Source organism: Aquarana catesbeiana, linkage group LG01 (genome assembly GCF_042186555.1).
Source record: "Aquarana catesbeiana isolate 2022-GZ linkage group LG01, ASM4218655v1, whole genome shotgun sequence".
NCBI lineage: Eukaryota > Metazoa > Chordata > Amphibia > Anura > Ranidae > Aquarana > Aquarana catesbeiana.
Window position 1 is genome coordinate 127188493 of NC_133324.1, and position 16384 is coordinate 127204876.

Here is a 16384-nt window from a genome sequence, read left to right on the forward strand (position 1 = left end):
ATTTGATCACCTTTTTATTTTTTTTATTTTTTGCGCTATAAACAAAAAAAGAGCGACAATTTTGAAAAAAAAAAAATATTTTTTACTTTTTGGCTATAATAAATATCCCCAAAAATTAAAAAAAAAAAAAAAATGTCTTCATCAGTTTAGGCCAATATATATTCTTCTACATAATTTTGGTAAAATTGGTTTGCGCAAAAGTTATAGTGTCTACAAACAATGGGAAAGATTTATGGCATTTTTCTTATTTATTTTTTTTTACTAGTAATGGCGGTGAGCTGTGATTTTCTAGCGGTATTGCGATGGACAGATCGGACACTTTACACTTTTTTGGGACCATTGACAATTATACAGCGATCAGTGCTATAAATATGTACTGATTACTGTGTAAATGTCACTGGCAGGGAAGGGGTTAGCACTAGGGGGCGATCAAGGGGTTGACTGTGTGTTTCCTCACTGTGTTCTAACTGTATGGGGATGTGAGTGACTAGGAAAGGAGACATATCATTTTTCCTACTTAGTAGACAAGTGTGGCTTCACAGCTAGTTTCCTACTGCGCATGTGCGAGCCACGCTGTGCCCTGTGAATGGTCCCGTGATGTGTCCCACAAAACTGCGGGGAAAGGGGGGGGACTTCTGGTTTAAATCACTGCAGTGATTCAAGACCAGGTACCAGCACCAAAAAAAGTGCCAAATGTGGCAGTGGAGGGGGGGGGGGGGTTGCAATCAAGTGGAACTTTCCCTTTTGGGTGAAGATCCGCTTTAAGAGGCTCTATCAAGATGGCTGCTTTCATATAGGGAGACATTGCAGAAAAAGGCATGGTAAGTCAATGGGACAAAGCTGCAGGGAATGTACAGATGACTAGTGCTTTGCCCTCTACTTGCCTTTTTTGGCATAGCCTCCATAACACATACTCTTTAAAGTTTATTTTTCTGTCTGTTATTTGCAAACCAAGTTAATTCATGTCTATGTTGGAATGCTTCCAAATAACGCTTACTTAAATGTATTAAAATGGATGTAAACCCACTCTCATCCTTTCTAAACTACTGCCATAGTGGTTATCTATAAGGATATACATGCCTCCTGCATGTATCCTTACCTGTCAAGTGTCTCCCCTCTATCTGTTATGAGACTCGAAAGACTCCCTTGCCCACCTCTACACTCCCCTTGTCAATATCCTGTGTATTTCTTAAACTGAACTTCTGCTATGATCACTAACATCCAATTAAAACCCAGAACAGTCACCACATGACTTCAGCACGCCCAATCATGCCGAGGTGTGGAGTAGCAAATCCTGGGAGAGCAGGAGGAGGGGATCTGAAGTACACATAATGTCTCTCAGGCTCGTGCATGAGATATGTAAATCACCTGTCACTCAGAGCAAGGGGGAGAAACAGACTCCTATTTCTCTGTCTGTCCGTTTTTATCTCACTGAAAAAATATAAGAGGATTGCTCAGAGCTGGATTAACTCTTTGTGGCAAGACTTCCCTTAGTTGCTATTCTGCTGTTCTATATTTTTCCTTTAGCTGTTTGACAAACAGCTTTTGGTTCATCCCTTTGAGATATTGTGGTAAGAAACTTATTTTGACAAACACAGCTTCAAGTTCATTCCTTTGAGATATTGTGGTAAGAAACTTATTTTGAACAATGCTGTAAGTATTTATTGACTGTAGCCCACAGAGAATCAATCAGTAAATTACAGTGTACGTATCAAGCTGAGCAAATGAATTTCTTGATGTGAACATTATCCTAAGATTTAAGAATACATTGTTGCTGCACTCAGCAATAGAGCAGAGAGCACTCGTTAACAAGAGCTCATCAAATATTTTCCCCGCTACAGTGCAAATTACAGATGAACAACATAAAATAATGTAAATTAGGTTTTGAAAGCTACTGCTCATTTTATGCTTGGAGAATATACATCCACAAGAAAATATTACAGAGGTCCATAAGCTATAGAAAGCATTAACAGCAACATAGAAAAGCAAGCAGGAATAAAGAATTGTACATACAGTGACCAATCATGGGCTCAAGAGAAAAATTATATTTTGAAAGCAATTGGTTGTTAAGGGCAAGAGGCCAGGTTAGTCACTACAGTAAAATGGTAAGTGCATGCATGGATTCGTTTCTCATTTCCTCTGCATTCAGATACTTCTTAAAGCATTGTTCTGGCCACAATAAAAATATTCAACATCCTCCTGCTCCCCGCTGATTCAAGAAGCTATTGCTCATTATTGCAAGGAGGTGGGCTAGTACACAGTAATAATCACTGTGACAGACCCAACCAGGACAGGGGCTTTTGGAGGCGACTGCAGGGTAGCCTCCTGACTACTGACTATAGGCCCTGGCTTTTGAGGGGGATCTATTCTTGGGACGTGTGTGCCTGGGGGACCTTTGGAGTGGTCTATTCAAGTCCCCCCAAAACACACAGACTCCAGGAACTGGAGGAACCAGATACATATTTGGGGCCTCTATGCCAGGGGTGTCCAAACTTTTTTCAAAGAGGGCCAGATTTGAAGAAGTGAACATGCGTGAGGGCCGACCATTTTGCCTGACATTCTTTGAACCATTAAAATTCGGTCTAAATGCGTTTGTCCAAGCACTAATACACTGCCCAACAAGAATTATCCTGCCTTTGTGGCTGTGTGTGGTGAAGAGATGAGCTTGTTATTTGGATATACCGTATTTATCGGCTTATAACACGCACCTTCACTTTAAGAGGGTAGTTTCAGGAAAAAATCTTAAATTTTAAATAAAGAACTGTGAAGCAAAATAATGTTCAGTGCCCATCAATGCAGCTTAATCAGTGCCCATCTGCAGCCTCACCATTGCCATGAATGCAGCCCCACTGTTGCCTTGAATTCAGCCTTACAAGTGCTATGAATGCAGCACCCACGTTGCCATGAATTCAGCAAACCCTGTTGCCATGAATTCAGCAAACCCTGTTGCCATGAATTCAGCAAACCCTGTTGCCATGAATGCAGCACCCCCGTTGCCATGAATTCAGCAAACCCCATTACCATGAATGCAGCACCCCCATTGCCATGAATGCAGCACCCGCGTTGCCATGAATGCAGCACCCCCGTTGCCATGAATGCAGCACCCCCGTTGCCATGAATGCAGCACCCCCGTTGCCATGAATGCAGCACCCCCGTTGTCATGAATGCAGCACCCACACTGACATGAATGCAGACTGATTCATGCCCATCTGCAGCCTCGGAGGGGACAGGGATGGGGGGCGGGACGAGCGCCAACAGACATACAGGAGAAACTCCTGTTTTCTCAGCGGCCTCTTTAATAGAAAGTCCCGCCCCTATGATGGACAGAACAGTCGTCCAATGGCAGCGCAGGAGACGGGACTTCCTTTTACAGAGGCCACCATGTAAACAGGAAATACTCCTGCATGTACGGAACTTGTCCCGCCCCCTCCGAGGCAGCCAGCATGTATATCTTTTGTTGCCCCCGGCGCTCTGGGATTCGTTGGGGGCCACAAAAGATATACATGTTAAAATTACCAGGTGGGGCATCCAAAACCGGAATTCGATTGGCCCGCGGGCCGGACTTTGGACATGCCTGCTCTATGTTCAAACCAGCAATGACTGCTTTAGACTGTGAGACTCAGAGTAGATTGTAATATAATAATAATATAGTATAGTGCAGCTTATCAGGAAATATATATATATATATCTATCAAAAAGTGCAATAACTAAGTTAGTAAACATATGCATATGACAAAGTGCATTAGTGAGGACTACAGAGGAAGCCCAATCACAAGGGTGCAACGCGTATAGGAGCCGAGCCTGTGCTGTCACGCCATGTACTCACCCGGGAGTTGAGCCGGCGTTAGACTGTTGATACTGAATGCTTTTGTCAAGCTCTGTTTTTAGTGAGTGTATGTCTTTATATGCAGGAGTAAACATTTTTTAAGCGGGAGTACACTATGTTTGTGCCTCTTGCATCTTTCATAATGCCTGCGGGGGAAGTGTGACTCATGCTGATGGAGCTGGAGGATAGAGACATCAGGAATGCAGAAAAGAGTATTAAAGAAAGAGTATTAAAGTCTCTGCGGACTTGTACCTGCAACATAGTATAACACAGGCGATTTCTTTTTATATTTGAGGTGAGCAGGTTATGGTGAAGGATGAGCACCATATGATGAAAGTAATCAGAAGACACTTTGGGTGTTTTTTTCACTTGATCTATATTGCTAAGGACTATTGGACTTTGTAGATCGTATTATATTGGACTATTATGCAATTTTGAACAAACTGTGGGATTTTCACAACTTTGCACTGTATTGCACTTTGTGTCATATGCATATATTTGCTTACTTTGTTATTGCACTTTTTGATGTATATATTTGCTGATAAGTTGTGCTATGCTATATTATTTAATTGATTATTACATAGCGGTGGGTGGAGCACTGCAAGTGCTTGAGCTAGCAACTTGATACATACATTTATACATAATAATATTTGTAGTTTCACTTTCTTTTGGGTTGATGGCGCTGGGTTTCTTTTTACTTATATGTTAATATAATCAGCTCAAACCAACCTAAAACTGGGGTCTCCTGCTACAAACTGTTTACTAAGGTGTCGTTCTCCTATGGTATCATTCCCCCATTGTGTGCCTCCTAGGAGTGATCTCACATTGTGATCATGTGTAATGTACTCTGTGTATCCAGGGTTGTGGGCTTGTTGCTGGATGGTCTGGGCACCTAGGCTTGTATAATAGACTAGTTGTTAATTATTTCATGTTAATTAGATCACTGTCAGTTATTAGTTGCTAGATGTGGATTAGCATACTGTTTAAGTTGACTGTTCCTTAGATGTGCTAATTGCTTAGGATATTAGGATATCAAGATTAATCCAAGTATGTGTGGTATATAAATTCGGTGAGAGTTTACAATAAACAGAGTTCCAATTTGCACCTAAGCTAGTGTCATCTAGATCTTGGGTGCAATGCAATATTCAGTTATAATACCTGGTTCCAGATACCTGGTTCTACAGTGATTACAACTCAGACATGATGGCATTAGTGTAACAACAAGACCAGTCAAAGACAGGCCAGATGTCACAACTAGATCGGGGATGCAGTAAGATCCTGAAGTAATGTGAGTATTAGGCTGGATTCACACCTATGCATTTTTAGTGCTTTTTGCATTTTGCAGATTTGCACTACAGCCCATTTACCATGATTTCCTATGGAACACGTTCTGTAGAGCAAATCTGCAAAATGCAAAAAGCACTAAAAATGCATAGGTGTGAATCAAGCCTTACTGTATGCTAGCCTATCTCCCTTGCAAAAAGGGTCAATAGATTCTTCATCTGTGGGGAGAGGGGAGGCAATTTAAATGATTGCAGCCAATGTTTTGGCTTTAACCACTTGCCGCCCGCCCACCGTCAAATGACGGCTGGGCGGTGCTGCTCTCGTTCTGGGTGGACGTCATATAACGGCCCTCCAGAACGACCGCTATCACGCGCCCTTGGGGGCGCACATCGCGGCGATCGGTGGCGCTACACCGATCTCAGTAAGGAGCCTCTGACGGAGGCTCTTTACCACGTGATCAGCCGTGTCCAATCATGGCTGATCATGATGTAAACAGGAAGAGCCGTTGATCTGCTTTTCCTCACTCGCTTCTGACAGACGCGAGTAGAGGAGAGCCGATCGGTTGCTCCCCTGACAGGGGGGGGTCTGTGCTGACTGTTTATCAGTGCAGCCCCCCCTCGGATGCCTACCCAGGACCACCAGGATGCTGCCAGGACCACCAGGGATGGCCACCACACTTGACCACCAGGTATGCCACCCTAGACCACCAGGGAAATGCCAATCAGTGCCCAGGCAGCTGCCAATCAGTGCCCATCCCTAATGCGTGCCAGTAGTGATGCCTAACAATGCCATCAGTGCCGCATATCAGTGCCACCCATAAGTACCCATCAGTGCAGCCTTTCAGTGACCATCAGTGCCACCCATGTGTGCCCATCAGTGCTGCCTATCAATGCCCATCAGTGCCGCCTACCAGTGTCCATCAGTGCCACCACATCAGTGCTGCTTTATCAGTACCCATCAGTGAAGGAGATAACTTACTTATTTACAAAATTTTATAACAGAAACAAAAGAAAAACTTTTTTTTCTTCAAAATTTGAGGTCTTTTTTTATTTGTTTAGCAAAAAACAAAGAATGCAGAGGTGATCAAATACCACCAAAAGAAAGCGCTATTTGTGGGAACAAAGTGATAAAAATTCTGTTTGGGTACAGTGTACCATGACCAATTGTCATTTAAACAGCAACAGCGCTGAAAGCTGAAAATTGGCTTGGGCAGGAAGGGGGTGTAAGTGCCCTGTATTGAAGTAGTTAAAGATCAATTGATGATTAACCAAAATGTATGCAGATATTTGAGGGTCCATGCACACTGGGCATAAAAAATGCAGCTTACACGGGCTTTTGGCATTTTTTTCTTCAGCCTGTATAAGCAGCTCTATGTTAGTCTATTTGTTAATCCACAAGAGGGATTTTACAGGCATATTTGCAGAAAACCATTTTCAAGCAAAAAACAATTTTCAAAGAAAAAAACCCCCAAATAAGCATCAGAATAGCGTTTTTGAGAGGTGCGTTCAGACAGAAAAAATGCTTGACACACATAAAGGTGGCATTTAGGAGCGTTCAGAATTTTCAAGTGTACATTGATCATAGTTAAAAATGAGCAGAGGAGAATGTTTTGGGGGAAAAAAAACACTTATTAAAGCAAATGCCCATAAACTCTCAAACTCCTGTGCAATATGAGCCACTATGAGCGTTTTTATGCTGCTTTCTCTGCTAGAGGTTTTGCCATTTTTTTCAGCAGCCTAGTGTGCATGGACCCTAATAGTGAGCCAAAAGCTTCAAATAAAATGGACTAATCTTTGAAGGCATTTTTAAGCTTCCCAGTGCAAGCCAAAGATCAAAGTAATATGCAGCAGACTGTAGAGACATACCGCTGCTTTCTCTATATATGTATGTGAGAACAGAGGCCTCTGTACAGCGGTCTGACGCACCCCCTGCCTTATCAACTCTACAGCTGCACAATCAGCAACACTTGCTCTCTTCTGCAGGCTTTTCTGATTGAACGTCTGTAGAAGGGGCAAGGAAGGGGGAAAGTGTCAAATCGCTGTATGGAGGCTACTGCTCCCATCTACTGAGAAGCGGTCCTTCTTTGCAGCCTCCTGCCTATTCCTTGGATTTCCAGCTGGCATCTGGGAGTTTTCAAATGCTTGCAAACAGCAAGACATTTCAGTTTATTCTTTTTCTCTCATAAAATATTTCTGCTTACTTTTAGTTAAACTTCAGCTGAGCTTTAAGCTAGCCATGTATGTAACAACAACATCATTTCAAATGCTTTTTATCTTAAAAACAATCATTTGATAAAATTAAAAAAAAAAAAATTGTCAAATGCGACTGTTTGTTATTCAGGACTATTTTTCCTTTTTTGATTAGAATCTTTTTTTAGGGTTTTTTCTTTTAACACTTTCCCGCCCGGCCTATTGTAAAATGACGGCCGAGTTGGAGCAATATTGTTCTGGGAGCAGGATTACACACCTCACGTGTGCCCCATGGGTTGAGTTGCGGCGTGATCTGTCACCTGCCGGGTTTTAAAAATATTTTTAAAAATTATTATATATTTTTTAATACTGTATGCTGTCACCAGTCAGTGTCCCTGATCACTGCCACACCAGTTATATGATGACGCTATACTGCACTGGCAACGGTATTTTTTTTTTTAAACTTCTTCATTTTCCAAAAAATGGTGACAAAAAAAAATTACAACTTTAAAAAAAAAACTTGCCATGCCTCTTACTAAATACCTTGAACTGCCTGCTTTCCAAAAGGGCTCATCTGGGGGATATTTGTACTGTTCTGGCATTTTCGTGCCTCAAAAAATTAGATTTCTGTCAGTACATCAGGACTGATCGATTTTCAGATATATACCATAGTTTGCGGACTCTATAACTTTCCTACAGACAAAATAATGTATACTGATTTTGATTATTTTCACCAAAGAAATGTAGCAGTACATTGGCCTAAATTTAAGAAGAAAGATTATTTGCAAAATTTTAATTTTAACAGAAACAAAGAAAAATGCGTTTTTCCTCCAAATTCTCCATTTTTTTTGTTTGTTTTGCAAAAAATGTAAATAAAAATTAAAAAAACAGTGGTGATTAAATACCACTGAAAGAAAGCTATATTTGTGTGAAGAAAGTGATAAAATATTCATATGGGTACAGTGTTGCACGACCTCGCAATTGTCACTCAAAGTGTGACAGCGCTGAAAGCTGAAAATTGGCCTGGGCAGGAAGGGGGTAAAAGTGCCAAGTATTGTTCAGAAGGGATTAATTGAACCAACACCACAGTACCACTGATTTCTTAAAAATAAAAATTTTTCTTTGAAATAGCTGTTTAATATAGCAATCATACAGTTATGTGTGTGGACAGCATTACTTCCCATTCTCTTTGCTTGGGTGCTAGTTTACATACAGTACCTTAAAAAAAAAAACACTCGGGTCACAAATCAAAATGAAAGTAGAACTCCAGCCCACATCTTCATCTATAGTTAGGATGCTTTCACACTAAGGCGCTTTACAGGCGCTATAGTCCTAAAAATAGCGCCTGCAAAGCGTCTGTAAAGAGCCTCTCCTCTCACTCCAGTGAGACAAAAAAAGTCCGGCAAGCCTCATCTTTGCAGCTATGTAGGAGTGGTGTATACACCGCTCCTAAAGCGCCCCTGCCCATTGAAATCAATGGGCAGTGCCGCTGTTCGCGGGCAGTTTTAACCGTTTTTCGGCCGCTAGCAGGGGTTAAAAGAGCCCACTAACAGCCGAAAAACAAAAAATAACGGTAAAGTGCCGCTAAAAATAGCCGTTGACGCCCCCAATGCCCCAGTGTGAAAGTAGCCTTATAGATGTGGGAAAGGGTTAGAATGTATACTCTAATGGGTTTTTTCTGCTCTCTCTACTGAAGAGATTTCCCAGTGTGTCCTACCATGCTGTAAGAATAAATCACAAAGTTGAGGGAAATCCGACCTTCTCAACTGAAATAGGTGTTCCCATTGGATATAAACTGAATATATTGTTCAAGGAGGAACAACTAGTTGTGGGTAAATCTAAAGGAGATTGCTAAGAGATTGTTCAGTCCATGTTTATTTGGGTCACACATTATTAGAGGAAATCTAAACAGTGTAGAATAAGTAACTCCTTTAGCTTTCTTCTTTAAAGTGAAGTTCCACCCAAAAATGGAACTTCTGCTTTAAGTGCTGGTGACCCCCTGACATGCCACATTTGGCATGAGTTTTTTTTTGGGGGGGGCGGGTACCCTGTTTTTAGAGGCACCCAGCTCCCACTTCCTCCCCTGGCGCTGTAGCGCCGGGTGGAAGTTCACCCTCCCTCCCTGCAATCTTCTGGGACATGTCACAGGTCCCAGAAGATTGCTCAGCCATTCACAGTTCAGCTCACGCATGCACAGTGTGTGGCAGGCTGTGAAGCCACAGCCGGGGGCCCACAGTTAAAATGCTGGCGCTGCGGAGAGGAGCGAGGCTTCTTGCACCTGCATCGCTGGACCGTGGGACAGGTGAGTGTTTGATTATTAAAAGTCAGCAACTTTTTGTAGCTGCTGACTTTTAAATGGGTGGAACTCTGCTTTAATGAGATGTACAGTCAAAGCTAGTTTGGCTATACTTCCCCTGTGGATCACAGGAGTGCAGTTCGCTGAGGCCCGCTGACATCACAGAGCCAGTCCAGGCTTGGTCAAGATTGCGACATTGGAGTCGGAATCCGCCCACATGCTTGGACCGGCACCCAGCTCAGCCTCTCAGAGAACCGCTGAGAGCCTGAGCTAGCCTCTTCCATCCCCTCCACAGCCCAGCACTCCAGTGAGTGCGGGGGGGGGGGGAGGGGGGTCAGAACAGAGAGCTGCCAATTGCCAAAAAACAAAACCCATATATCTCTTTTAATAGCATAATAAACAAAATGTAATTCTGTCTTGAACAGGACCTCCAATGCTGGACCGAGGAAGAAGTTGGGGACAGCACTGGAGCATGGAGTAGTAATGGTTTTGCTTTTACAATTGGGGGTGGGGGGAGAAGAAATAAAAAGAAACATTTTTAATGGGAGTTCCACAATAAATACAGGACCACTTCAACATCATTCAGTCTTTTTTCTTTAGCTGGGGGTGGGTAGATTCTGGACTGACTCAACCCCCAGCAGTGTTTCCCTTGAAAACATTTTAACATTCTATTTATTAATTTTATGCAATATGTCCAGAGATGTAAAACTGATCATCTTTTAAGAGCGAACCCTTTACTAGGCTTGTTTAACATAATAATGACTTAAAACATATTGGTCTGGAACAGGTGCATATAGCACGTCTACAATTGCTGCATCAAAATAATCTTGCCAGGCCACCTGTATCTTGTCTGTACTCGCCAGCAACTATTAGCCTAAAGCGAATATAATTTACGTGAGCACAACGTAGCCATTTAAGTAGATTAATGCAGTGCAGAAAATGTGCCCAAAGTTTACAAAAATAAATACATTGATCAGCCTCAGAACTGTTCAGGAAAACACAAAGATTTAATATATTCAACAGTGTTTTTTAAGTGGCAATGCAACACACAAAGCCTGCAATTATTGAAAATTGCTTGAAATTGAACACAATAGAAAATACATGACTTCTATTGACACAATCTTCTTTTGAACTTTTTTGATCAATTGGTGTTTTTTGCTTTGAATAAAAAAAAAAAAAAAAAAAAAAGACCTCTGAAAAGACTGAATATTTTACATCCAAGTTAAATCCATTTTAATGCCTTGGGTGAGATCTTTCCTCTCCAGGGTGGTAATTATGACACATTTGCTTTTTAAAATACATGTTGCAAAAAAATATTGTGGTCACTGCTTTCTACTTATCAGTGGGTCAGAGCAATATAGCCAAGAATAGAACATTTATAGCTTTGGAAATGTTAATCTTTGTGGTTTAAAGTCATATGAAATACACACAGTTTTATTTACATTGTCCCTGCTATTTCTGCATATGGATGATGGCACTGTAATTATTTTAATAAAAACATCTAAGTACCTTTTTTCTAATCAATATACAGCTGTCACATGACCCAGCCAGCTCTTTCATAACCTGTCCGCAGGGAAACATAAGCAGGAGGAGCTTCTAGTCCTCTGCTGCTGGTCACATGTTCAAAATAATACAGAGTAAAAATAAATCAATAATATCAATAAACTGTTCTAAATCGGCATACAAATATATATTTTTTGAGTCAAATCTTTATTACTTTGTGGAAATAACATGGTGTGGGTAGATTTCTGCCATTCACAGGCTGTGTCACATCCCTCTAGCCCATGTCTTAGAGTAAGAGTGAGGTGAAGCCACCATTAATGAAAATGTAATATTCTGCCCCCATTGTGTTTAGCTGGTTAGTAGGCATGAAGGAGGAGGGAAGGAGTGGGTTGTCATTTACCACTGTGTATACACCCACATATATGACTCTATAGTCACATGGGCTGCTCAGATGTGATTCTGTCAGCACAGAAAACTGAGCATGTGTAGAGTTGTCACCTTAGCTGCAAAATCCCTCGCTGAATTATCTCTAGTTGAATTGGGGAAATGAACAGAAGTTGGAGACAGAGAGCAGCAAGATCAACCATGTTTTTTGCAGAATAAAGAAATCAAATTTCATAGTGACTGAGTTTGTATGAACAGCATGTAATACAGCATTTATTGATAAGTTTTTAATGATGTGGGTTTAGTGACACTTTAAGTCAAACTGCAACATTTACATTTAAGGTTCTCACTGTATTTTATTTTTAACCCAAAGTATATTACCTTGAATTGCCACTTGAATCACAACTATACTTTTGTGTAATTATTTTTCAAGGTACCCCATTTCTTTAAGTTTACTCCTCCTCCCCTAACGCTCCTGCCAGGTCTACACTGTACAGCTGATTCTGCAAACTCTCTGGCCGTTCTTTGTTACATGGACAGAGAAAATCCCAATAAGCTTTTTAAGCTTTTCTTATGTTTTGAAAGGATTTCCTCACTCTGCCTTTTTCTATGGAAAAAACACCCATTATTGGTTATCTGAGTTAGCCTTGTGTGTTTTTTTTTTTTTTTTTTAACTAAAACAGTACCCACACTGTTTTCAGTATGTTGTTTTGTCACTGCTAAAGAGGCAAAAGTGAAAACTTGATGCATGTTTCTACAGAATGCAATGCATTCCCTAATATATAAAAGGTTTACTAAGCCTAACAAAGCAAAAAATATGTTTAATTCAATTTTTGCTGCCAACAGAGTTTGGCCAAGTTAACATTACAGTTACTGTTCAGGTTTCATGCCTTACTTGGTAGATTTTTACTGGGGGGGGGGGAGGGGGGGTGAAGGATAACTGCCAGCTACCCATCAGCAGCTGGTAATATATATATATCACACACACATATACATAGAGCTCTACTAACCCTATAAATGACCATTATCCTCATCTTAATCACATGTTCCACTCAGGACGCCTCTATGTCAAACTCACTTGGTTTGAAGAGTAATGCCTCATACACACGATCGGACTTTCCAGCAGACTTGGTCAGACGGTCTTTCTGCCGGACCTTCCGGCGGACTACCTGAACGGACGGACTTGCCTACACACGACCGGACTTTCCTGGCAGGCTAGGTCCACCCGTCTTTTTCCGACGGACTTTCGCCGGAGTTACGGCGGACTTCAAGAATGAACGGTCTTGCCCACACACGGCCAAGTCCGTTCATTTTGAACGTGACTCGGGTACGACGGGACTAGAAAAGAAAGTGAATCTCGCCGCTTTTATCGGCGAGATTGACACCTTGCGAGGCCCGTCGCGAGGAATACCAGGCCCTTAGGTATGGTATGGATTTTAAGGGGAACCCCCAACGCCGAAAACACGCCATGGGGTCCCCCCTAAAATCCATACCAGACCCCGATCCGAGCACGCAGCCCGGCCGGTCAGGAAAGGGGGTGGGGACGAGCGCCCCCCCCTCAACCGTACCAGGCTGCATGCCCTCAACATGGGGGGGTGGGTGCTTCGGGGGAGGGGGGGCACCCTACGGGGCCCCCCCACCCCAAAGCACCTTGTCCCCATATTGATGAGGACAAGGGCCTCTTCCCGACAACCCTGGCCGCTGGTTGTCGGGGTCTGCGGGCGGGGGCTTATCGGAATCCGGGAGCCCCCTATAATAAGAGGGCCCACACCCCCTAAAACGTCACAGTCCCAGCATGCCCAGGGACTGTGACGGCATAAGGGGGCGGGGTCTCCGCCTATATAAGTCACAGCGGAGCGCTCAGAGAGCAGTCCAGCCGGAGAGACCGTCGTGTCAACATCTGGAGAAGAGAAGAGGGAAGAAGCCAAGAAGCCAGAAGTCCGGGCCTCCGCTGGCAAAAGAGCGCCATGAAGACAGCGGAGGAGCCGGCAGAAGAACTGGAACACCGGGAGAAGAGGCCAGAGAGAGCGGAGAAGAACCAACTGGACGCCGGGAGAAGAGGAACCGGAGGGACCCCCGAAGCCGGAAGAAGACCCCCGAAGCCGGAGGAAGACCCCCCCGGAGCTGTCTAATAAATTATTTTAAAAACCTGTGTAGTGTGTTTTATTATTGACACTTTTTCCCTAGGTAAATGGGTAGGGGTACCATGTACCCCATACTCATTCACATAGGGTGGGGGGCTGGGATCTGGGGGCCCTCTTATTATAGGGGGCTCCCGAATTCCGATAAGCCCCCGCCCGCAGACCCCAACAACCAAAGGCCAGGGTTGTCGGGAAAAGGCCCTTGTCCTCATCAACATGGGGACAAGGTGCTTTGGGGTAGGGGGGCCCCGCAGGGTGCCCCCCCTCCACCGAAGCACCCACCCCCCATGTTGAGGGCATGCGGCCTGGTACGGTGCAGAAGGGGGGGGGGGCGCTCGCTCGTCCCCACCCCCTTTCCTGACCAACCGGGCTGCATGCTCGGATCGGGGTCTGGTATGGATTTTAGGGGGGACCCTACGTCATTTTTTTGGCGTTGGGGGTACCCCTTAAAATCCATACCAGACCTAAGGGCCTGGGTTGCCCCGCGCTTGCCGCAATAGGAAAATTTGTTTTTTCTATTGCAGCGAGCGCAAGATGCAATACCCTGTCCGTCGGACCAGCATACAGACGAACAAACTTTCCGTCAGGAACGGAGTCCGGCGGACTAAGATTTGAAACATGTTTCAAATCTAAGTACGGCGGACTTTTGGGAAAAAAAAGTCAGCCGGAGCCTACACATGATCGGATTGTTTGGCGGACTCTGGTCCGCCGGACCAAGTATGCCGGAAAGTCCGCTCGTGTGTACGCGGCATAACTCAACTTGTGCTAAGAAAAAAACATTCCCCTCTGGGTGATCTATGTACATTGCAGGGATTTTAACAAACTTTACTGCAGATTACTACATTTTGTTATTCTGAAGAAATCCCTGCGTGTTTATCTGTAGCCATGTGGTAAGGTAATCTAATGGGAGTGGTTTCTTAAAGTGGATGTAAATCCTCTCCTATACCCAGTGAAGTGAACAGCCTCAGATGATACACAGAGAGAAAACAAATCTACCTACTCAAGTTTTACATGCATATCTGCTGTCTTTAGCTTGCTATATTCTTTAGAATTCTTACTTCCTCATTCAGCAGTAGGAGTGGATTCTTGCCATACACTGTGTGACAGCTGATTGGAGGAAAGGCACACACCCCACCTCCACATAGGAAGAGGAACGAAGATACTTTCAGAGCTGTGCTGTGACAAGACAAGCTCTCTGCTAATCTATGTATAGCACCCACCCTGACACAAATTTCAGGCTGGTTTTATCTCCCATCTATGAGAACTTGTCAGAAGTTATCATGCTGATAACAGAGGAGCGAAACAGCAGAAAGACACGGGACACATGGCTTTGGAGAGAGATAAGTAAACGCTACAGATATATCTGTCAAGGTCATATTTCATGAATCGGGTTTACATCCACTTTAGTTATCAACCTGCTGCTTCACTCGCAGGGTATTAATGAGGAATATTGTACTGTCTGCATCCCTTTAGATGTGATTTTCTATTGAGAGTATCTGACCAAAAATGACATTTTTGTTGCAGAGGATACCTGAAAACTGACTTGTATTTTAGTGCAGACTTCTGGGAAAATCAGTGAACCAATCACACAAGCAAGAAATTATGTTTCTGGGGGACATTTGGTACACATTATGTGTACAGAACACCTCCAGTTAGCCATATTGCATTGCATTTTACAGAGAGTTGTAGAGCTGCAAATTGAACAGGAAAAGTAATTTTTAATAGCATTCAATTACAATATGACTTGTGTCGCACGTGTATATGCTATATTATTTTTTCTTTATTTGCTATTTTTTCCCCCACAAAAGTAGAGTTACCCTTTAAGGTTTAAGGTTATCCACAACCTTCACTACACCTGCTAAAATATCTCACATGGGCCTGGATGTACAGGTCTGCTGCCCCCAGTGTGGGGAAATTTCTACATATGATCTTGTTTTCATCTTTCTTCCTTCTGGAGTGTTTTATTAACTTTTCTAGAAACCAACTTTAACCTTCAAGTCCGTAAGACTCCTGGGTTGTGTTTTATGGGTATTCTTAACTATTTTATTCCATGGACTCAGAGTCGTCTGATATTTTTTTATTGCCCGTAAGGTTATCTTACGAAGTTGAAAACAATGTTAATTCCCCTATGATACAGCAGGTTTATTGTTAGGTGAACTCTGCTCTACCTAATATATAATATATATAATATAACTTAAGCCTGGTACACCCACTAGTGGGAGCCGCGGTACTAAAGATCTAATGTTAGTTCAGCGATCTCCCCTGCTTTTGTGTCCTGACAGCCATTGGTTGAGAACGCCGATTGGGAGCCGGTTGGTTGCTGGTTTTCCCTGCTTGTTGCTTCTGTAGGACCAGCTGCCATACACCCATACACATGGGCCGAATGTTTTTATTGAACGCCTAAATGTACTATACTACAAGGGTAGGGCTTGAAAGAATAATGTGCTAAATATAGCAGCCTTGTCTTGATATCTCTGCCTCGCAATGGTTTCTTATCTCTCAATCATCTAGTTGACCACTCACACCCCCCCTCCCCCCCAGTAATTTTCAATTCATTGACACTATGTATAGCTGATGGTTGTACATGCCTTGTTAATAGGAAGGGGGGAAAGCAGTGGTTTAGTTTGTTTTTCTGTCTCATTACAATCCTATCATATGAATTCTTATTATGACTACTTGGACTCTGCATAGCTTTTTTTGCCATTGGACAGGATGCAAGGTCAACCGCTGTACTTTTTTTTTTTTTTTTTCTTATAGATGA

General features: G+C 42.9%; 1 protein-coding gene across 1 annotated transcript in view; it reads right to left on the reverse strand.

Moving 5' to 3' along the window:
- Nucleotides 1–16384, reverse strand: part of IPO11 (importin 11) — a 677548-nt gene that overhangs the window by 208560 nt on the left and 452604 nt on the right. The gene's annotated exons all lie outside the window — the stretch shown is intronic.